At 46.0% G+C, this 23525-nt stretch overlaps 1 protein-coding gene across 5 annotated transcripts in view; it reads right to left on the minus strand.

Annotated features, from left to right (window-relative positions):
• Positions 1-23525, minus strand: part of aatkb (apoptosis-associated tyrosine kinase b) — a 302389-nt gene that overhangs the window by 278151 nt on the left and 713 nt on the right. The gene's annotated exons all lie outside the window — the stretch shown is intronic.

The raw sequence follows: 23525 nt of genomic DNA on the forward strand, positions 1-23525 counted from the left end.
AGCCTGTCCTGAAAGACAATGAACGATGAGATAGAATCACAGAAAGTTGACAGCACAGAAAGAGGCCACTTGGCCCATCGTGTCCGCACTGGCTGAGAAACAAGCCACCCAGCCCAGTCCCGCTTTCCAGCATTTGGTCCATAGCCCTGCGGGTTACGGCCCTTGAGGTGCAGGTCCAGGCGCCTTCTTAAAGGAGTTGAGATCTTCCAAAATGCACCCACATTTCTACTCTGCAATTTCTATCAACATGCTCCTAGTATTCCACAACATTTCTAAAATCTAAATCAAAACCTCAAGCCTGCCAGGGAGGCACCGCTGCACGCCTCATCTCTGGTTAACTACAAAGTGTGAGCGAAAGCACTGAACGAGCAACTCTCTGAGCTGGAAGATATGCCAGTTGTGTAAATCCCAAGGAGCAACATATTAGCATTGCACATTTAACTCCACCAACTGAGCTTAACTGAAATGGTTTTCCACACAGTTCTTTACATGCTATACAGTACGCATAAAGAAACCTGACACTAAGGACACCAATTATATGATCGCTCCATAGATTGCAGCTATTGAAGCAGATGGAGCCAGATCCCATTCCTTACAGTTCTGATGCAGTATATGTAGCATTGGCTTCAAATGATTCTTTCATGGAAGATTAACTTCTGCCAGACTTCCCTGAGTTTGTCTGCCTTTAGTAGTTTCAAGAACATATGGCCTGAATAAAACTCAAGTATTGTGATTTTTTATTTAGACAATTTGAAGAAGCCAAGGATTTCTCCCTAAATTCTCCAGTTGGGCTGAAAGTCTTCAAACTTTTAAGTTCGTACAAACAACTGGGACTGATCAGACTACAGCAGTGGAAACACTGATGGTCGTAGCTCACTGTGCCTCATTCCACAGCTGCCCAAAGACCCACTGCTGTTAACCTCCATCAGACAAAGTCTCTCTTAAGGTGACTGTATTGCTTGTTGCAGCGCTTGGCAATACAGCAGCAGTTAGCTCCATCGCAACAGGATCAGCAAAAATAGCTGATAACACACCTCTCGCTTCCCCAAGGGAAAATAGAATTGAGGCTTACATCTGTGCCTCGAATTTTATTGGGATAGCTATGTTGGTCTATGAGGAATCCCGGATAAACCCAACTCAATTTAGAAGATCCAGATGCAGTTCTGTCCTTAATACAGAAGAAGTAGGAAACTGGTTGAAGGTTTATTTAACTCTTAGGCCCAGGTTTTTGCCATAACGGACAGCCAAAAATCCAAAGTCCCGCCCTGAACACAGCATTTCCTATTTTCATGGGGGGGTGGGACTGGAGTCGGGCTGGGGTTTGCGCATGAGGGTTTGCACGTGAGGGTTTTACGGAGGCCGCTGGACATTTAAACCATTGGCTGCTTCCACCGAAGTAGGATTTTGGTGGCCTAGAAGTGGGAAGCCCAGCATGTGCAGGTTGGACCAGGTAAGAGCTGGTCTGAATTTGGTGGATTCATAAAGTAAGGTGCCCCTTTGAACATGGTCCTGGGACACATTTGGGAGAGGTAAGGCGCTCTTTGGGCTAGGTAAGGCGCTCTTTGGGCTAGGTAAGGCGCTCTTTGGGCTAGGTAAGGCGCTCTTTGGGCTAGGTAAGGCGCTCTTTGGGCTAGGTAAGGCGCTCTTTGGGCTAGGTAAGGCGCTCTTTGGGCTAGGTAAGGCGCTCTTTGGGCTAGGTAAGGCGCTCTTTGGGCTAGGTAAGGCGCTCTTTGGGCTAGGTAAGGCGCTCTTTGGGCTAGGTAAGGCGCTCTTTGGGCTAGGTAAGGCGCTCTTTGGGCTAGGTAAGGCGCTCTTTGGGCTAGGTAAGGCGCTCTTTGGGCTAGGTAAGGCGCTCTTTGGGCTAGGTAAGGCGCTCTTTGGGCTAGGTAAGGCGCTCTTTGGGCTAGGTAAGGCGCTCTTTGGGCTAGGTAAGGCGCTCTTTGGGCTAGGTAAGGCGCTCTTTGGGCTAGGTAAGGCGCTCTTTGGGCTAGGTAAGGCGCTCTTTGGGCTAGGTAAGGCGCTCTTTGGGCTAGGTAAGGCGCTCTTTGGGCTAGGTAAGGCGCTCTTTGGGCTAGGTAAGGCGCTCTTTGGGCTAGGTAAGGCGCTCTTTGGGCTAGGTAAGGCGCTCTTTGGGCTAGGTAAGGCGCTCTTTGGGCTAGGTAAGGCACTCTTTGGGCTAGGTAAGGCACTCTTTGGGCTAGGTAAGGCACTCTTGGAGATTTCTTTCCCCGGGAAGGAAAGTCAGAGCTGCTGGCCGCCATTTTTAAAGGTCAGATTTGCAGAGCCGAGAATCCTCCCCTTCCTGTGCACACAACCCGGGAGCGAATATCTGGACCTCAGCTTGCCACAAGGATAACGTGGGCTGAATTACCAAAAGCTATTTGCCTCATTATTTCTGCAGACAACCCATGATGGAGAGATCAACGTAGCCATTACAAAAGGTACTGTTACCTGGGCATGAATTTTTCACGCCCCCAACAGGCATGTTTCCTGTGCGGCCAGGGGAGACATGTAAAATGGGGTAGGTGCCTATCCCACCACCTTCCCACCCGCCTCTGAGCTATCCCCCCTAATGCTGGGGGCTGGGGGCAGGCGGGCACTGAAATCAGCAGTCCACCCACCATAGTTGAATAAATAATTAGGGGTAAATTAGGCTTGCCTTCAAGCCGACTGACCCCGACAATGTGGGGCTGGAGTGGGAAACCCAATTTTTAAACTTAAATAATTAAAGGGCGGGAAGGAAAGCGGGGGGTGGAGTCGATCTTTGGAGTCTGCCCTTTACCGATTCTGGGGTGGCCCCCTCTGCCTTAGGTCAAACCCTCCCCCTTCCATCCTACCCACTCATCTCTTAAGCCCATCCCCTCCCACCCCCTGCCCCTCTTCCTAATCTGTCCAAACCCTCCCAGCCCAAGACCCCGGACGTATCTGCTCCAGGGATCCATGAGCCTTGATCTTCTTTTCCTTCTGCAGTCCCGGCAGTGACCACTTTTGCCTTCCTGGCGCTGCCAGGACCAGTGGAGCTGCCGGCCAATTGGATTGGCTGGCAGCTCCAGAGGACAGGACTTCCTCCCCAATGAGGGACAGCAGTCCCACTCGGCCCTCATTAGTCCGCCCTGTGGCACTTTATGATAGCGCAGGGGGTCAGTGTGAAGTATGTCGGCTAGGGAGTTGAAGTTTAAAAATAGGGGAGTCTTGTTACAACTGTACAGGGTGTTGGTGAGGCCGCACCTGGAGTACTGTGTACAGTTTTGGTCTCCGTATTTAAGAAAGCTTATACTGGCATTGGAGGCAGTTCAAAAGAGATTCACTTGGCTGATTCCTGGGATGAAGGGGTTGACTTACCAAGAACGGCTAAACAGGTTAGGCCTTTATTCATTAGAGTTTAGAAGAATGAGGGTGATCTTATTGAAATGTACAAGATTCTGAAGGGGTTTGACAGGGTAGATGTTGAGAAGATGTTTCCACTAGTGGGGGAGTCTCAAACTAGGGGACATGGTTACAGAATAAGAGGACACTCATTTAAAACTGAGATGTGAAGGAATTTCTTCCCTCAGAGGGTAGTGAGTGTCTGGAATTCTCTATCCCAGAGAGTTGTGGAGGCTAGATTACTGAAAGTATTTAAAGAGGAGGTAGATAGGCTTATGAAATATCAAGGAGTTGAGGGCTATGAGGAGCTGGCACGAAAGAGGAGTTGAGGCCTGGGGCAGATCAACCATGATCTTATTGAATGGCGGGGCAGGCTTGAGGGGCCGAATGGCCTATTCCTGCTCCTATTTCTTATGTTCTTAACCTCCCCCGTATTATTCTGCCCCTGGTGTCGGACTGTAATATGAACAGAGCTCAACCTAACAACATAACACAGTTCAGAATTACAGTATCACAGTCTTAGGAAGATTTAACATAGCTAAGAGTAATATTCAGGTTCCATGGGATGCATTTGGCATAGTTAGCCTTTTACAGTTAGATAGCGTCCTGTTCAAATCTAATGAATAACATTAGTATAAAAGCATTGATTAGTAGATAGCAAAGGTAGGGATTGTGGCTACACCTACATAAAGAAATAGTTACGTTTATATAACATATTTCACAACCATCAGACATCACAAATGCTTTACAGTCAGTGAAGTACTTCTTGAAACGTAGTTACTGTTGCAATGTTGTAAACATGACAATTAATTTGTTTTCTTCTGGCGTTGGTTAAGGGGTAAGCATTGACCAGTACACCAGCAAGAACTTACCTGCTTCTCTTTGAAATTGTGCCATGGGATCCTTTTACGTCCACCTGGGAGGGAAGGCAGGGCTTCCATTTAAAATCTCTTCTTAAAGAAAGCAACTCCCACAGCGCAGCAGTCCCTCGGCGCTGCGCTGGACAGTCAGCCAGGATTGATGAACTCAAGTCCTGGAGTGGGGCTCTAACCCACAACCTTGTGGCAAGGGTATTCTCAACTGAGCCACAGCTGACTCAGGACATGGCACTCTGGATTAGGATGGTTGGCCTTATTTAAATTCTGCTGCCTCCTTTACATTTGGCACCACATGGTTGACTCGCCAATTCTAAACTTTTCTGACTTTGGGATTCAATTTGCAGGGAACCAAATTGAAGATAGTGTACATCATTTGTACCTTACTCCAGCATTCTAAAATATACTAATATGTTACCAGACACAGCATCGGACTCGTGAAAATAATCAGCAGGCCTGAACACTTGACCTGAATCTGTTTGGGTAAATTCATCAAAACCCATACACTTGGCAGTGAGTTGCAATTAAAGCCAGCATGAGTCAGATATCTGGCCCCAACATTGTAGTACCTACTTTCTGATCTGTGCTTCCTTTGAGCATGGGACCAATGAATTTACTGTTCTTGCATTGCCTTCTTTCCACGTTTTCATGGCCATGCTGCAAACATTTCTTTTCAGCCTTATACAAGGGCTTCTCCAACCTAAACACGCCAGTTCCGATGATGAATCCCATCTGAATTGTGAGCTTCCCCGTTCAGATGCTGATCCCACGTCGCTGTTTTTAATTTGAGACCTGGATATATTATACATCACAAGAGTTGAGATGGAGCTAACAGACTTACTGAAGTTAAAACTCCAAAATGGCCCAGATTTTGCAGTAATAACGATGGTAAAACTGTCAGCCTTCACTTCCATTGCTCTTCCAAAATTTACATCAGTTTCTGGAGTCTGCATATGTGCAGTTAAATGCAGAGATCCAGAAGTCGTTCTCAGTGATGGTACACTTTTCCATTGAGGGCACTGTTGAAGCACCCGGCTACAAATAGTTAGAAATCACTGAACTGATGAAAACTTGTCCTTTTACACTATTAGTCTAGGGAAAGAGAAGATTTGCATTTATATAGCACTTTCACGACCAATTGGGCCTCTAAAAGATCTTTACAACCAATTAAGTACTTTTGAAGTGTAGTCCCTCTTGTAATGTAGGAAACACAGCAGTTGATATGCACACAGCAAATTCCCCAAACAACAATATGTTAATGACCAAATAATCTGTATTTCATTGTAACATTGATTGAGGGATAAATATAGGCCAGGACACAGGGATAATGGTTCTACTCTTCTTTGAAATAGTGCCAGGGGATCTTTTACATCCACCTGAGCAGACAGATGAGACCTCGTTTTAAAGTCCCAGCTGAAAGATAGTACCTCAAACAGTGCAGCACTCCCTCAGTGCTCAGGAAAAGCCTCTGAAAATTGTTACACCTTGTGGAATGAGGCGCAACTAGATTTTTCATCATGTTCTAAGTTCATAGGTACTGCAGAAAAACCTCTCTGGCCCTGAAAAATTAATTTTATATTTGTGGAATGTCAACTTTCTCCAATATAACAAAAGCATTTTATGTTTTTTTAAACAGTTTTTGATGTTCATAATAATTCGGCTTCTACCTTAATCCCGTGTGTATATCGCAGTTATTTACTTTGCTCTCTGTCAGATTTAAACAGAAGTGAACAATAATCAATGTACTTAACGTCCTGGGTTTGCTGTCTGTGAGAATGCTTCAATGTGAGTGGCCGTTTACCTTGCTTGGTAACATCAATGTTGCCAGATGCCTGGAACTTCCCTTGCCTTGGCACCAAATACAAACTGATGTCGCGAAAGAGGAAATCCATGCCACAGAGATTGCTGACTGCAAAATCCGGGTCAATCATACATGAGTAATGAGGCACATTCACTACAAATATCACAACCTCAATTTCAACCAGTTTGAATTTCACTCTTGTGATTTATGTCATGAGCCCAATACATCACAGAAGTGTACAGAATTGGAATTTATGACTGGTCCCACTGGATTGGTTACTACTTTGTAACGTTTAAATTACCAATGTAAATCAAACTGAAGAGGAAATCTACTGCCAATTGTATGGTTATTGGATAAGCTTGCAGTAATTACATTTTACATCACTCATTCATAATCTTCTTGTGCGAACATCACATATCAAGAAACTCGAGCACACTAACAGTAAGCATCCATCCTTCCACTTCAAGAGCAGGATAAAGCTTTGCTGCACTGAACACAAACAAGACCTATACCAGGAAGTGATACTGATGTTGCAATGTTAACATGTTTTTTGTGTGACTATCGTACACCATCAAAGCATAATTTGCACAGTTGTTGCCATCTGAACCCCACCTCTGAGATTCCATTTTATTCTCATTATTTAGCCAAATGTGCCTTACGTTTACAATCTTGAAAAATCTTGATGATTTCTCACACGTGTTCCTGGAACTAGAGTTAATATGATGGCACAGCTACTTGCCACGCTAGGACTTTGACAACTTGTGGGTCCCATGCAGCCAGTGGAAGCCTCAGTTAAAGTTTTGGTTAGCAGTACACCTGGATGGTACAGAACCTTTCCAGTAACCAGCCTCAGCAATTGCAGCTTTCAAGTTGCATGTCAAGCGCTAGCAGCACGAGAGTCAAAAGCAGTATAAAAGCAAAAGAAAGAAAGGACTTACACTTATACAATGCCTTTCACAACCTCAGGATGCGCCAAAGCGTTTTCCAGCCAAGGAAATACTTTTGAAGAGCTGCATTTCAGGAAACACGGCAGCTACATTTTGCACAGCAAGATTTCACAAACAACTTTGAAGTTACCTGTTTTACCAGATGATTAGGGGATAGATGTTAGCTGAGGCAGCTGGGAGAGCTTCCCTGTCCTTTAAAATAAAGTCATGGGGTATTTTACAGCCACCTGGGAGAGGAGTCAGACCCAAAGTTTAATATCTCATCCGAAGGACGGCACCTCTGACAGTGTAGCACTCCCTCAGTGCTGCACTACAGATTAAAGAAATTAAGCTTGCATGTTGTTGCTGTTTATTGTACTGATTGCATGGGTCATGGTCACAGCAAATTTCAGAGAAGGGACTGACCTGACTGTAGTATAAGGGTATCTGGCATAGGAAGGGTTAATTTGGGACTGGAAAACAGTACCGCCCACAGTGTGATGTAAAGAGATACATGATCTGAGACTGGGGTCAGTTGTGGACTGGACAGAGACCTGTGTAGAAGCAAGCATGGAGTGAGCTCATAGCTTGGGTTATACCCTGTATATATGTACATAGTTATGTGTTATCAATAAACACTTAGGGTGGGATTTCCCAGTCCCACTGCTGCTCTCCAAATTTTGTGGTCCCGCCAGTGACGCGCATTTTTGCGGGTGGGACAGGGACATCCCAGCCTTAATGGGTTCAATCATACAAGACTCAAAACCTTTCCATGAGACTTACTGAACATACAAGACAGACTGGAGGTCTTGTAGTGCAGTGGGTAGTGCTGGGTTTGAGTCCCGCCCCAGGACCTGACGGCAAGGAAGGTGCATTCATAATGTGGGCCAGCCAAACAGGTTCACTGTCAACCTGCAGATCCTTCCAACACACGTCAATGGCAGGCGGTAAGAGCAGGAGGGATTCCTGGTCAGCCATGTGGTAGAGAGAATGGTTGAAGTCTCTACCATCACTATCCACAGCTCCAGACTACAACGTGCATGTAGAAGTGCATGTTGCCACAGCAACTCGGACTCCCTGAGAGACCTGTCACACAGCGCCATCAACACTGACCTGATTACAAGTGCTGTTAGCTTTCACTGATTTTGGGTTTTTTTGGAACAGGGAGGGGTGACACAGCTGTACAAGGCGTTACACAGCGAGAGGCCTGGTAGCTTTTCACAGCCTCATCTGTAGTAAAATTTCCTTAAATCTACACTGGCTGTTTCATAACTATTCAGCTGTCCTGTTTATTACCACTATCTTTGTAAATAATTTTCTCCTATCCAAAGCTAAATAATGCCCTTTATTTTCCACCCAGGCGACAGCTACATTACCGATTTTCACGCCACTTTGGCACATTTTAAAGAAACAGCAACAGCCATCAAGAGTACCCCTGATTCAGGCTGAAGATCATTCAGGGCAAGGGTCCCATTTTTTGTTTTCTCTCTGTCATCATTACAGATTTTTCAAAGCTGCTGCATCTTCTAGTAAATAAAGAAAATCCAAAGTGAAGAGCAAGAATTTTCAAAGTATATCAAAACCGCAGTGGGATAGATCTTCTTCTTTTTATACCTGCCCTCAAGCTAGCAAAGGAATAAATGAGAGGTGGTTTTATTGAAACGTGTAAGATTCTGAGGGGGCTTGACGGGACAGGCAATGAGAGGGTGTTTCCCCTTGTGGGGGGAACCTAGAACGAGGGAGCTCAGTTTCAAAATAAGGGGTCTCCCATTAAAGACGGCATGGGAAAGAATTTCTTCTCTCAGAGCGGGGGGGCCGTCAGTGTTTGGAATTCTCTCCTCCAGAGAGCAGGGGGGAAGCTGAATAATCGAATATATTTAAGGCTGAGTTAGGCAGGCTTGTGACTGGCAAGGGAGTGAAGGGTTACGGGGGGAGGCCGGAAAATGGAGTTTAGGCCACAAAATGATCAGCTGTGATCTTACCGAATGGCAGGGCAGACTGGAGGGACCGACTTGTGCTCTGATTTATAAAAGCAAACTACTGCAGACGCCGGAAACCTAAAACGAAAGCAGAAAATGCTGAAAAAAACTCAGCAGGTCTGGCAGCATCTGCGGAGAGAGAAGCAGAGTTAACGTTTCGAATTCAAAACTCTTCTTCGGAACTTCAGAACCATTTCAACTTCAGACGCAGAACCACAGATGCTGCCAGGCCTGCTGAGTTTTTCTAGCATCTTCCATTGTTATCCCTGCTCCTATTTCTTATGTTCATATATAGTACCATGTTACCTCTCTCAAATATCCCAAGACACATCACATACAACAGGTTAGTTTTGAAGTACAGCTACTATTAATTACAGCAGCCATTTTGCATACAACAAGGTCCCACAAAAGCAATGAGACAAATGGCTGTTTAACCTACTGCTGGTGGCAGATGTTGAGGGAGGGGGGGTGTGTTGGCCTGGATTTTCATCCGGAGGGTGGCGGGAGTCAGGAAAGTTCCCGGCTCAGCCTGCCCACCTTGGGAGATAGAGCTGGGGTGTGTGTGTGTATGTGTGTGTGTGTGGCGGGGTGGGGGTGTGGGGGTGGGGGGGTGCGGATGGGGTGCGGGTGCCTACTGGAGTCAGGCCCGCTGCCCCCTGAAACAGTGCAGAGGCAGCCAGAGAGGCTGCCGTGTGCAGTGACAGGCTGTTTACTAGCCTGCCTTGTTACTATGTCTAGTTGTAATAAAAGCAATAAAACAGAAAACAGCCCTCTTGCCCTTACCTCTCACACTCCCTCACCCCATGCACACATTCCCCATGCCCCCTCCATGCCAATGCATGCCCCTCAACCTATCCCCCCATGGCCCCTCTTTATACTCCATACCAGCCTATAGCACATTCATGCCCATTCAACCAGTATACACTTTGTATAGAAACAATGAACCCTATAGTAACAACGGCATGTGTGGAAAAAGCTTTAAAAGAGTAGTCATTCATTCATAACTTTCTTTAAAAGACTGCTTTTAATATAGTCCTATAAAAGTGTCAACTAACCAGACCTTTAAAGTATCAATAGCAGAAACTGCAAGCACTTGACACCTCTTTAATCTTGTGTAAATATACATTGAGCAATTGAGGAATAGATCCAAGAGAAAAAGCCGTCAATCAAGCAATATTTTTCCTTGGGCGCAGCTGTTTCAACAGACTAACGGTTGTCTGGATTCTCAGCCAAGCCTCATTAGGGGTGCCAGGAATCCCAGAATCGAGTCCCGGCCACCATTTTTATAGGTCCATGGAGTCTCTCTGACTCCATGAATATCCAGCCCGTTGATCTGGACACTGGGAGAACCTTCTACTCTTCCAAGAGTGCCTTGGAATTTTTAACATTCTCCTGAACTAACAGTATTTTTGTTGGAAGAACGAAGAGAGCTGATGCAAGCTAAATGATACAATTTTAAAGGGGGTGCAGGAACGTGGAGACCTCGGAGTATTTGTGCACAAATCTTTAAATGTGGCAGGACAGATTAACAAAGCAGTTACTAAAGCATATGGGATCCTGATCTTTATAAGTAGAGGCATGGAGTACATGCTAAGCCTATATAAAATACCAGCTCGGCCCCAACTGAAACATTCTGTTCAATTCCAGGCACCACCCTCTAGGTAGGATATGGGGGCTTTGAAGAGGGTGCAGCAGAGAATGGTTCCAGGGATGAGGGAATATAATTACATTGATAACTGAAGAAGCTGGTTCTCCTTAGAGGAGATAAAGCTAAAAAGAAATTTGATAGAGGTATTTAAAATTATGAAGGGTTTTAGATAAAGTAAATAAAGAGAAACATTCCAATTGCAAGTGGGCGGTTAACCAAAGAATGCAGACTTAAGGTGATTGGCAAATAAAACCAGAGATGACATGAGGAAAATCTTTTCCACGCTGAGCGGTTAGGGTTTGGAATTCACTGTTTGATGGGGCGGTGGATAGAGAATGGCCTCCTCCAAAGACCAATTCTGCTCCTGGGGACTCACTCCCTGTAGATCTGAAAAATGATTTACATACAGACAATACACGGCATAGAAACAGGCCATTCAACCCAACCAGTCCATGCTGGTATTTATGCTCCACTTGAGCCTCCTCCCATCTTTCCTCATCTGAATCTACCATTGTAACCCTCTATTCCCTAAAATGCATCTATACTCTTCAGCTCTGTGGAGCAGCAAGTTCCACAATCTCACCACAATTGCAGTAAAGAAGCTTCTTCTGAAATCCTTATTGGATTTCTTGGTGATTACCTTATATTAACGGTCTCTAATTATGCTCTTCCCCACAAGAGGAAACATTCTCTCTGTATCCACACTAACAAAACTTTTCATAATTTTAAAGACCTCTGTTAAGCTCTGCCCTTAGCCTTCTTTTTTCAAGAGAAAAGAGACCCAGCCTGTTAATCCTTGCCTGATACATAGACCCATGAGTTTCTGGTATTAACCTTGTAAATCTTCTCTGCATCCTTTCCAATGCCAATATATCCTTTTTATAACATGGTGAACAGAACTGTACTCAGTACTCTTAAGTGTGATCTAACCAAGGTTTGATACATTGCCTACTCAAAAGTCAATAGTATGAACGTTGTGTAAAATATTCATTAGTTCACAGCAACAGCAAACAAGTGGACAAAGGCAGAAAGTGCAGAGTTCTTATCCTGCAGAATCCCTGTTATCTCCTTGAAGTTTCCCTTCAACAAGTTTCAAAACCCATATAACATACTATTTAACAGCAACTCCAGAGTTGCACTAAGTTGTGCAGTGTCTGTACACTCTCATGAACAGTCATATTGAAGAATCTCTGGTGGGGAATAAAAGTGGAAGAATCAAAGTGCTCCGCTAGACGCCTCAATGCTCAAGGAATTCAGTGGGTGTACTGATCGGAGGAGGAGCGTTGGAGAATATTGAGCAGAGTCAACAGGTATGAGCCTATTGGCCAGCAACAACCTGATCACACTAGCTCCAACTGTCACGACAGTAATTTGAAGAACTGTTCCAGCTCTGCAACAAAACCCAGCTTGCACGCCAATCAATAAAACAGGAAGAATTTATCTGCCGCGTGCTTGACAAATGGAGGCACGTTTTAAAAACAAAGAAGCTATTAAATTATCCGACTGAGGTACACCTGCACGAGAAAATCAAAACTATTCAAGACAGTTTACCTGCCAGCCTTAAAGCGTGGAATACAGTGCTCAAAATTGTTACGAAAAGCATCATTGCTTCTTGCAGGCGAGAAAGATGTATTTTGAGAGAACAAGATCCTTTCTCAAAGGATTAGTAAAGGACATCTTGACAGGGCAGCCAGCTCTTGATGACAGATGGGAACACCAGTGGAATGTAGTTGCTACACACTGAGGTATCAACACGCGAGCGTGCAGCAATTAATAACTGAAGCCCACACAGCAAAAATCAACTGACAAAAAAAATGTGCAAGGAAAATTTTTGCAGCACTTTTAGTTTTTATTGACATTGACATAAAATACAGACTTGACACTTTGCGGCATACTGGTGTCGAAATGGGACAGTGAGCGCACAGGTGTAAGTTCGGTCTTAAAACGGATCAAATTTATCAATTATTTATTCCGCTATATGTCCATTTTGCATTTCAATATTCTGGCATAAGCATGTAAGACAATGTGGGGCATGACCCGTGGTTGCCAAGGACCCCACCTGATTCGGCAACAACTTACATTCATATTTATATAGTACCTTTAATGTAGTAAAACATCTCCAGGTGCTTCGCGGGAGCAATTATCAAATAATACGCGACACCAAACCACACAGGAACGTGGGCTTAGGGGCAGGAGTAGGCCATTCAGCCCTTCGATCCTGCTCTGCCTTTCAATGAGGTCATGGCTGATCTGCTTGTGGTCTCAAATCCACTTTGCCATCTGTCCCCCCTCAACTCCCTTGTCTATCAAAAACCTGCCTAGCTCTGCCTTGAATAAATTCACAGCTCCACAGCTTTCTGGGGAAGAGAATTCCACATACCAACGACCCTTTAAGAGAAAAAATCTCTCCTCATCTCCGTCTTAAACAATAGATCTCTTATTCCTAAACTGTGTCCCCTGGTTCTAGTCTCTCCCACAGGTGGAAACCTCCTGGTATCTACCCTATCAAATTCCCTCAGGATCTTATATGTTTCAATAAGATCACCTCTCATTCCTCTAAACTCCAATGGGCATAGGCCCAACCTGTTCAACCTTTCTTCAAAAGATATGCCCCTCATCCCAGGAATGAGTCGTGTGGACCTTCCCTGAACTGCTTCCAACACAATTATATGTTTTCCCAAATAAGGAGGCCAACACTGTGAACAGTATTGTGGCCTCATTAAGGCCCTGTAGAGCAGTAGTAAAACTTCCCTACTTTTATATTCCATTTCCTTGCAATAAACACCAACATTCCAGTTGTCTTCCTAATCACATCAGGAGATATTAGGCCAAGTGACCAAAAGTTTGGTTGAAGAGCAGTTAAGGAGTCTTAAAGGAGGAGAGAAAGGTATAGAGAGGGAATCCTAGAGATTTGGGCCTAGGCAGCTGAGGGCACAGGCGCGAATGAAAGGGAGTTAGCTCCATCCCAACATAGGCACAGGCTTCACCTCAGTCGGACCCTGACTCCAGGCCTCAACTATCACATCTTCGAAACCTGGACTTCACTGCAACCACCACCTCTCCTCAGCCAGAAGGCATCAGCAAGGCAGCCAGTGCTAAAAGGCATCCATCCCTCCCAATATGGACACAAAGGGAAGTCTCACTATTGAAATGATCAGAACATTTCAGGATTATTCTTTTGTAACATTTACTTGGAGATAAAAACATGGGTTCTAAGGAATAGCTATTAAAAGAAAGACTTGCATTCATATAGCGCCTTTCACCATCTCAGGATGTCCCAAAGTCATTCACAATCATTGAAGTACTTTCTGAAGTGTTATAACATAGGAAATGCGGTAGCCAATTTGCACACAGCAAGCTCCCAGAAACAGCAACATGATGACGTCCAGGTCACCTGCTTTGGTGTTGTTGGCTGAGGGATAAATATTGACCAGAACATCAGGGGAAACTCCCCTGTTCTTCTTTGAAACATGCTATGCCATCTTTTACACCCACCTGAGAGGGCCTTGGTTTAATGTCTCATCCGAATGACTGCACCTCTAATGTTGCAGCACTCCTTCAGCGTTGCACTGGACTGTTAGCCTAATTGTGTGCTCAAGTCACTGGAGTGGGACCTGAATCCACAGCCTTCTAACTCAAAGATGAGCATGCTAGCCACTGAGCCACAGCTGACACATTGCTGCTCTACTGAGACGATACAAGTACTAGATTTCACTCTACGTTCAGTTTTGGAGATCTAAACTTTGCTTCCATCCTCTGCACTTTGTCAGTGCTTTGTGGTCCCAGCCATCATTGGCCTTACAAACCATCGCCGCAGGCAACAGTCTCATCGCTTGGCTCTTCTTGTGTGATAGCGAGCAGAAGCAGTAGTCTCCTGGCTGGAATGGAGTGGAAGGAAGGCTGGACTCAATGGGCTTAGAGCACAGGCCTAGAACATACATATAAAAACAAATCAATTCATCCTTTCCTGCGCCCAGCAGTGACAAAAGCACAGTGGCTATTTTCAGAGGGCCTAGAGTTTCAACACGGCCATGAAGCTGCAACACTGCACGTCCATAGTAATACCAAGCAGAAGCTATGCCAGCGAGACACGGAAGAGAACAGCAAAGTTGTCAGGTAAACTGGACGTCTTTCGCCTGCGCTGCCTACGTAAGCTCCTGGGCATCACATGGGGAGACAGTATCGACAATGAAGAAGTGCAACAGAGGCGCCTGCAGGACATTGTGACGGAGAAATGTCTGAGGCTGGCAGAACACGTATTTCACCTCCCGACACAGAGTGGCGGTAGAATGGACACCACCAGATGGAAGGAGAAGAAGACAGGGCCAGCCAAAGAAGACCTAGCAAAAGTACGTTTATGGAGGACCCTCAAGAGTGCGACACCGCCTGGGCTGGACCAAAAGAGATTGCGATGGGCCAGGGCTGGTGGTGGAGTCTTGCTGCCCTCACTGTCCCGCATGGGACTGCAGGAGCTAAATCTAAGTAAGTTAGAGCATCCACTCTACTCCAGATATCCATTGTGAAAGGAAAAGTCAAGGGAGAGAAGAGAGAAAAGATCCTAGTGGCGTACAGGCTGAGAGATCCAGACAGCATGACAAAGAAGCCTAGGGCGGAATTGTCCCAGATTTGCACTAAGTGCGGTAGCGGGCGGGAAACAGAATGTTTTACCCACTGGCTGCAATGGCGGCTTTCACACCGTATCATTCCAATGCCACCTCATTAATTATGCATTCCCAGGAAACACGCCATTTCGTTGGTGGGTGGCCTGTGATTCGCCCGCCACGCCATCACCTCGCTGCTTCCTCACGCCGGGCGCCATGTGTAAAGTGCAGCTGCGTGCAGGGCTCAGTGCTTCCAGCCTAGGACCTGCTGCACAGAAGACATAGCCCCAAGAGGCAAAATGACTACAGCCCCCAGGTTCAGTGACACATCCCTGGGACACCTTCTGGACACTGTTGGAGCCCGCCGTGATGTCCTCTATCTCCAACTCTGCCCCAGGATGCTCATCAGTGTCGCCACTCCAGCTTAGGAGGTGGTGGCAGAGGTGGTCAGTGCCAATGCTGCACAGATGAGGTCGGCCATCCAGTACAGAAAACGGATGAATGATCTCATCTGTGCTGCCAGGATAAGGCAGCCATCTCATCACTCTAAACCAGTGTCCTTCATTGCAAGGCCCTCAAGCCAGTGACAGCTCCCATCGACACTAAGTACAGTTCCCCGACTCCATTCATCCATTTTCAGTAATCGCTTTATCTTCAGAGGGTCGCGGAGAGCCAGAGCCCAGCCCAGCATTATATTCCTATTTATTTTATTTTAACGTTTAAAAATGTGTACTGAGCCTATAAAAAGCCAGCCTTCTTTACATGTCACATTGACCACATGGTACAATGTGCACCAATAAGTATTTCTATGTGAGTTGTATAGAACAGTAATATTACCATAGCAACCATCACAGAATTAGCAGGGGATTCAACCGTTGATGTTGTGTATTTTTTTGGCCCAACTGAGTTACTGGAATAGTAAGCAATGATAATTTAGTAGTCGATGTGGCTCTCACACTGCAGGTTTTTTGCTAAAGTGGCCCTTGCTTGAAAAATAGTGAAGATTACTGCTCTAAACTCACACACTCAAGCCCATCACACATTCACTGGCATCTCACTCACTGCCAGCTCAAGGGACATTACCACGCACTCACTCTCAAATACACCCTCACATCTCCATCCAGTCTCATCTCCTCTACAGGCTGCCTCCTCAGCCCTCACCCTCTTGAGGCCATGCACAGATCAACATGTATCACACACACATATTGGGATACCACCCCCCCACCCCCCCCCCCACCGGTCCCCAGTAATGCCCTCGCCCTGCAGCCTCTCCCTTGGCTGAGGCCAATTCTCCCCCTTCCCCAACCAAGCCCTGGCCCTGCAGCCATTGAAAAGCCACCCCCGCCTTACGGCTTGTCTCGTAAATAGAGAACTGCCCGTGAGCCCCCTAAAGTGATGTGGTGCTGTCTGTCGCTTATGTTCAGTTGTGACCATCAATGTGCTCGGATGAGTGGGCATGATTCCGGCAAGCCGAGCTTATAATAATATGCAGATATATTACAATTAAGCTCCCGACGCTCAGTGGCAGGAAACGCCATTGACAGACGGAGCAGACGATTGCAAACTGCTTTCACCACGGGTGTGAAGCCGATTTTTGGCCTTCCCACCATATTGTCCGCTCACGCCCGTCATGACGCCTGACACCAGCGGGCATGGAAAATTCCGCCCCTAGAAAGAGTAAGTCTGTGAGAGGTACACAGAGAGAGAGAGAGACACACGCTGGATGAGACACAGCAAAGGTTTACAGAACAACAGAAGGAGAGAACAAGAGTGAGAATCAGAGACAGAAATAGAGGGACAAGAAGGGTAAGAGTGTCTAAAAGGAAAGATGGCGGGAGGGGGAGAGAGCGACAATCAGTTCAAGTGGAAGACAGAAAAAAGACTAAAGTAGTTCCAGGCAAGGAGGAGGAGAGAATCTTTTTATTTTATGGGGAACTCGAGGACAATCTAGGTTGCCACTTCAGTGCGGGACTGATGGAATGCTGCACTGACAATGGTCTCTTTACTTGTTTGAAATATTAAACTGAGGCCCCATTGCCTGCTCAGGTGGAAATAAAAGATTCCCTGGCATTATTCAAAGAGGAATTCTTTGTGTGCCCCGGCCAACTTTCCCTTAAACAAATTACAAGTATTTGGTAACTGTTGCATTTAGCCCAAACAAAGCAGCAGCTACACATTTCGAAAAAAATATTAATTGCTTTCCTTCCTGCTCCTGCAGTGTTACCTTCTATCCATGGCCCCCTCTTATTTCTCATCCACATGCTGCCTCTGAAAACACATTAGGTTCCACATGAAGCTGATGACACCCAATTCTACCTCGCCACTGCCTCTCTCAGCTCCTCCACTACCTTTAGCTTTACACTGCTTGTCTGACATTAGATAGTAATGGGTGAGCATAAATTTTCTCCAATTAAATATTGGGGAGACCAAAGCCGCTGTCTTCATTCCTGCACAAATACCATTCCCTAACCATCAGCTCCATCCCTCTCCCTAGCTACTCTCTCAGGCTGAGCCAACCTGTTCACAGCATTGGAGATCTATTTGACCCTGAGATGAATTTCCAACCCGACATCCTCTCCATCGTCAAGACTGCCGACTTGCGCCTCAGTGATACCACTGGTCCCTGGCCCCACCCGTGTTCATCTGGTACCGAAATTTTCATCCATTCCATTGTTACCTTCAGACACAATAATTCCCATGCTCCCACAGCCAGCCTCCCCCACCTTGCATCTTCCATAAGCTTGAAAATAGCTAAAGTTCTGCTGTAACTGCTTCCAGCCGTATAGCCGCTGGAGATATCTCTGTGTTCCTCATTTCCTGGCCTCTTGTGCATCCCTAATTTTCATCACTATGCTAATGCTGGCCCGGCCATCAATTGCCTTGGCCTGAGGCTCTGGAATTCCCTCCTTTAACCTCTTTCCACCTTTAAGTTGCTCCTAAAACCTCCCTCTTTGACCAAACTTTTGGTCAGCTGTCCTAGTATTTACTTACAAGGCTTGGTGTATCATTTTGTTTGATGGCGCTCCTGTGAAGTGCCTTTTTTTCAATCTTTCGTGAGATGTCAGCATTGCTGGCAAGGCCAGTATCTGTTGCTCATCCCTAATTGTCCTTGGGAAGGTGGTGGTAAAGCACCTTCACGAACCACTGCAGTCTATGTGGTGTGGACACAGCCACAGTGCTGTTAGGAAGGCAGCTCCAGGTTTATGACCCACTGACAGGAAAGGAGAGCTGATGTAGTTAAATGTGGCTTGGAGGGGAGCTTGCAAATGGCGGTGTTCCCATGCATCTGCTGCCCTTGAACTTCTAGGTGAAGAGGTCGTGGGTTTGGAAGGTGCTGTTGAAGAAGGCTTGGCAAGTGGCTGTAGTACATCTTGTAAATGATATGCACTGCTGCCACTGTGTGTCAGTGGTGGAAGGAGCGAATGTTGAAGAAACAGATGGGGTGCTGACCGAGCAGGCTGCTTTGTATGCTTCGCATGCTGTTGAGGTTGAATGCTGTTGGACCTGCACTCATCCAGGCAAGTGGGAGGTGCTCCTTAACACTCAGGATTCGTGCCTTGTAGATGGTGGACAGGCTCTGGGGAGTCAGCAGTGAGTTACTCACCACAGACTTTTCAGCCTCTGACCTATGCTACAGAGTTAATGTTTCAGATTGATGACTGTACATCAGAACACAAATTAGGGTAGGAGTTCTTATGAAAGCTCTTCGACCTGAAATGTTAACTTTGATTCTCTCTCCACAGGTGCAGCCATACCGGCTGAGTGTTTTCAGCATTTTCTGTTTTTATTTCAGATTTTGGTTTTTTGGGCAGTATTTTGCTTTTTAAACATGTCTGCCTGCTCTTGTAATGTTATGTAGTTGGGATATTTATCAGCATCTAATGTTACTGACATGTTTGTGGTGTTATATGAACAAGTAACATTTGTGCCACACAAGTGCCAGGTCATGACCATCTCCAACAAGAGAGAATCCAGCCATCGCCCCTTGACATTCAATGGCATTACCATCGCTGATTTTCTTCATATTTGTTCTAGACCAGCATCTATTGCCCATCCCTAATTGCCCTTGTCAGAGGGCATTTTAAGAATCAACCACATTGCTATGGGTCTGGACTCACATGTAGGTAAGGATGGCAGATTTCCTTCCCTAATGGGCATTAGTGAACCAGATGGGTTTTTACAACAATCGACAATGGTTTCATGGTCATCGTTAGACTTTTACTTCCAGGTTTTTTTTAATTGAATTCAAATTCCACCATCTGCTGTGATGGGATTCAAACCTAGGTCCCCAGGGCATTACCCTGGGTTTCTGGATTACTAGTTCAGTGACAATACCACTACACCACCACCACTATCAACAGCCTGGGGGGGGGTGGGGGTTACTACTGACCAGAAATTGAGCTGGACCAGCCACATAAATACTAGCTGGAAGAGCAGGTCAGGGGCAGGGAGTTCTGCAGCGAGTATCTCACCTCCTGACTCCCCAGAGCTTGTCCACCATCTACAAGGCACAAGTCAAGAGTGTGATGGAATATTCTCCACTTGCCTGGATGAGTGCAGCTCCCACAATGCACTGGAAACTCAACACCAGCTGGACAAAGTAACCCTTTTGATTGGCACTGCTTCCACAAACATTCACTCCCTCCACCATCGATGCACAGTAGCATCAGTGTGTACCATCTACAAGACGCACTGCAGCAACTCACCAAGGCTCCTTCAACAGCACCTTCCAAACTCACAATCTCCGTTACCTAGAAGGACAAGAGCAGCAGATGCATGGGAACACCACCACCTGCAAGTTCTCTTCCAAGCCACACACCATTCTGACTTTCTGGCCATCCGCCATTCCTTCACTGTCGCTGGGTCAAAATCCTGGAATTCCCTCCCTAACAGCACTGTGGGTGTACCTACACCACATGGCCTGCAGCAGTTCAAGAAGGCGGCTCACCACCACCTTCTCAAGGGCAATTAGGGATGGGCAATAAAAATGTTGGCCTAGCCAGCAATGCCCACATCCCATGAAAAGAATAAAAAGAAGCAAATTCCAATGTTGGCCCATGCTAACAACATCAACTTATATTTAATAAGCGTTCTTACTATAATGAAACATTCCTTGGTGTTTCACAGCTGCATTACAAAACAAAGTATGACACTGAGCCACACAAGCAGATAGCAGGGCAGATGACCAAAAGCTTAGTCAAAGAGGTAGGTTTTACGTGTCTTAATGGAGGAAAGTGAAGTAGAGAGGCTGAGAGGCGGGGGGAGGGAATTCCAGAGCTCGGGGCCTAGACAGCAGTAGACACAACCACCAATGGGGGAGCAATTATGATTGAGAATGCACAAGAGGTCAGAATTAGAGGAGCACAGAGATCTCAGAGGGTTGTGGAGTTGGGGGAGATTACAGAGATAGGAAGGGGCGAGGACATGGAGGGGCCTGAAAACAAGGATGAGGATTTTAATATCAAGATGTTGCTTGACCAGGAGCCAGTGTAGGTCAGCGAGCACAGGGGTGATAGGGGAAGTTAAGAAATGGACAGCAGAGTTTTGGATGGCGTCTCAAGTTAACCATGCTGAACATATGAGCCAAGGAGGAACACTGGGAAAAATTACATCAATCTATTTTCAGGGACCATGACACTCTCAGCTCTCCCCTGCCCCCAATTTAAAACCACACCACACCCCATCCCAAGGCATTTCACCCAGCCAAACAACCCACTCCTCTCTCCGCTCTCAATATGAATGCTCCACTCCATCCTTTTGGGGTATTCCCAGAATGCTCCTACCTTCCATCAGAGAGCAATAGGAACACAGGCAATGTATTCCATGCCTTGAGCTTTTTATTGGACTTTTGAATTGGAAAGTGTCTGTAGCTCACCCTGAGCCTGAATAGAATGGGATTCAGGCCAACTGAGACAGTGAGGCCCATTTGGAAGTGGGACCTGAAGTAGTTCAAGACAGGGTCCAATACTGACACAGAATATTGTCAAATCAGAGGATTCTCCTTAGGCCTATAGGTCACATTTTATCAAATCCTACCAATATGTATAGTACAAACTCCGTGACAATTCTTGAAATAGTTAATAATGAATTGTAAAATTTTGCAGAATTTTGAGAAACGGAGATTGGATAGAGAAACACTGCCAAGCTGGTGTGACCTTAATACAATTAAAAAATCCATTGTAGCATTTATGTAACTGTGACGCAGGACAGGCATGTTGATTCATGTGTAAATATCGCAGGTTATGAGCACACATTTGTTTATGCAACTAAAGTACATGAGCAGTACGAATTCCTTTATTTATCCAGCTGTGGAGCGAGGGGAGCACACTATTGATATATTTAGTCGACTTTTTAATTTGTAGGGGAGTGATGCCACAATAATTATATTATTAAATAGGCTGTGGCCTAGAGGGTTTTGGCTGCCCCCATCCAATAGGTGTTAACTGCCTGGGGGTGCAGGACATCAACCCAAGAGCAGTATTCCCCAATAAATCTTCTCATTCCACAAACATCAACCAAATTGGGGGGGGGGGGGGGGAGTTTTTGCATTTATACAGGATCTCTAAACATAATAAACATTCCAAGGCTTTCACTGGAGCTAGCACAGCAGGTCGAACAGCATCCTTCCGTGTTTCGAGGAGCTTGTTTGACGTTGAATGAGGCGCTAAAGTGGGGAAGTAGTCAGCTTATGTTTTTATGGGATGTGGGCTTCACTGGCCAGGCCAGCACTTGTTGCACCCCCCACCCCCCCGCCCCCCCCACCCCACCCCCAATTGCCCTTGAACTGAATGCCTTGCTAAGCCATTTCAGAGGGCAGTTAAGAGTCAACCACATTGCTGTTGGGCCTGGAGTCACATGTAAGGAACCTTCCCTCAAGGGCATAAGCCAACCAGATTCATGGCAATTGATGATAGCTTCACAGGCACCATTACAGATTCAATTCCAGGCTTATTAATTTAATTTTAAATTCCACTGGTTGATGTGATGGGATGTGGAGCCATATCCCCACAGCATTAGCCTGGGCCTCAGGGTTACTAGCCCAGTGGCGTTACCACTATACCAGCACCCACTGAAATGAAGCAACATCTACCACAAATTAATTTAGATTTAAGTCGATTCGTGTCATGTTATTTTCACATAAAATCTCCTCTTTCTTCCTGTCAACTCCAGCGTTAGGTAGTTTTATCATGTCAGACCCCCCTCCCTCCACCCCCCACTCACAAACACGTTGTAAGCGCAGTTCCCAATGCAACCTTTACCCATCGAAGAGTGCAATTTGGTGTGCTGCTGTTGGGCAGGAGGATGATGTCATTGGCGTATCTTGGAATGTCACTGCTTCACCAAGTGATCAAGTGCAGAGCGACTGAACCCAAAGCTTCCCCAACCCTCGCTGCCTGAATAAGGGCGACCCCCACCCCCCCCCCCACCCCACCCCCACCGCGACTGTATTCGAAATAGAAAACGATGCCGAATGATTCAGGGAACGCTGCAAAGTTTATGGTGGGGCTCATTTTTTTTTGGTTTAAAAAAGAAACCAAAATCTGAAATTGGTTTGTAGGTGGGAATGAAATGGAGGAAATTGCACTCTCTCGGTGGCAAAGAGATGGAATGACTGCGACTGGATGAATGTCAATGAATGGAATGGGGGGAGGGGGGTGGGCTCAACAAGAACCCTCTCGGCAAACTTGCATTGCTCTTAAAACAGATGATGTTATCTCCCCCCCCACACACAGTGACAATTGCAGCTCCTAGTGCCGCTAACACATGCGCATTCACCAACACTGAGTGAGGCTGCCAATTATTTTAATGCGTTTTTTTAAAAAAAAAACAAGATGCTGGTGATATGAAGGTTTCTTATTTCGTGTGGTTTGATAGGGGAGGTCACTAGGGGACCTCCAGTCCGTGAAAGCTGCCTCCAAATCAGGATGGGGATCTGAGCTGTTTCACTGACATTGCTACACCAAATTCACAGCCGCTTGGTTTTTTATTTTGCTGCACTCAATGTAATTTTTTTTTAAAAACTACTGATTTGTGGGGTTTTTTTTTTCGCAGGCAGGTGAGGAGATCCAAGGCGTTTATATCAGCATCGCAATGCTGCACTATTCACAACACAGATTCACTGCTATTAATAGAGAGAGGGAGAGGGGAGAGAGAGAGAGAGGGAAGGAAATGAAGAGGGGGATGGGGAGAGGGGAAGGGGAGATGGAGAGGGGGGGAAGGGGAGACGGAGGGGGGAAGGGGAGACGGAGGGGGAAGGGGAGATGGAGAGGGGAAAGGGAAAGGAGTGATGGAGGGGGGAAGGAGAGATGGAGGGGAAGGGGAAATGGAG

This window comes from Cetorhinus maximus, chromosome 24 (genome assembly GCF_964194155.1).
Source record: "Cetorhinus maximus chromosome 24, sCetMax3.hap1.1, whole genome shotgun sequence".
In the NCBI taxonomy this organism is placed as follows: Eukaryota; Metazoa; Chordata; class Chondrichthyes; order Lamniformes; family Cetorhinidae; genus Cetorhinus; species Cetorhinus maximus.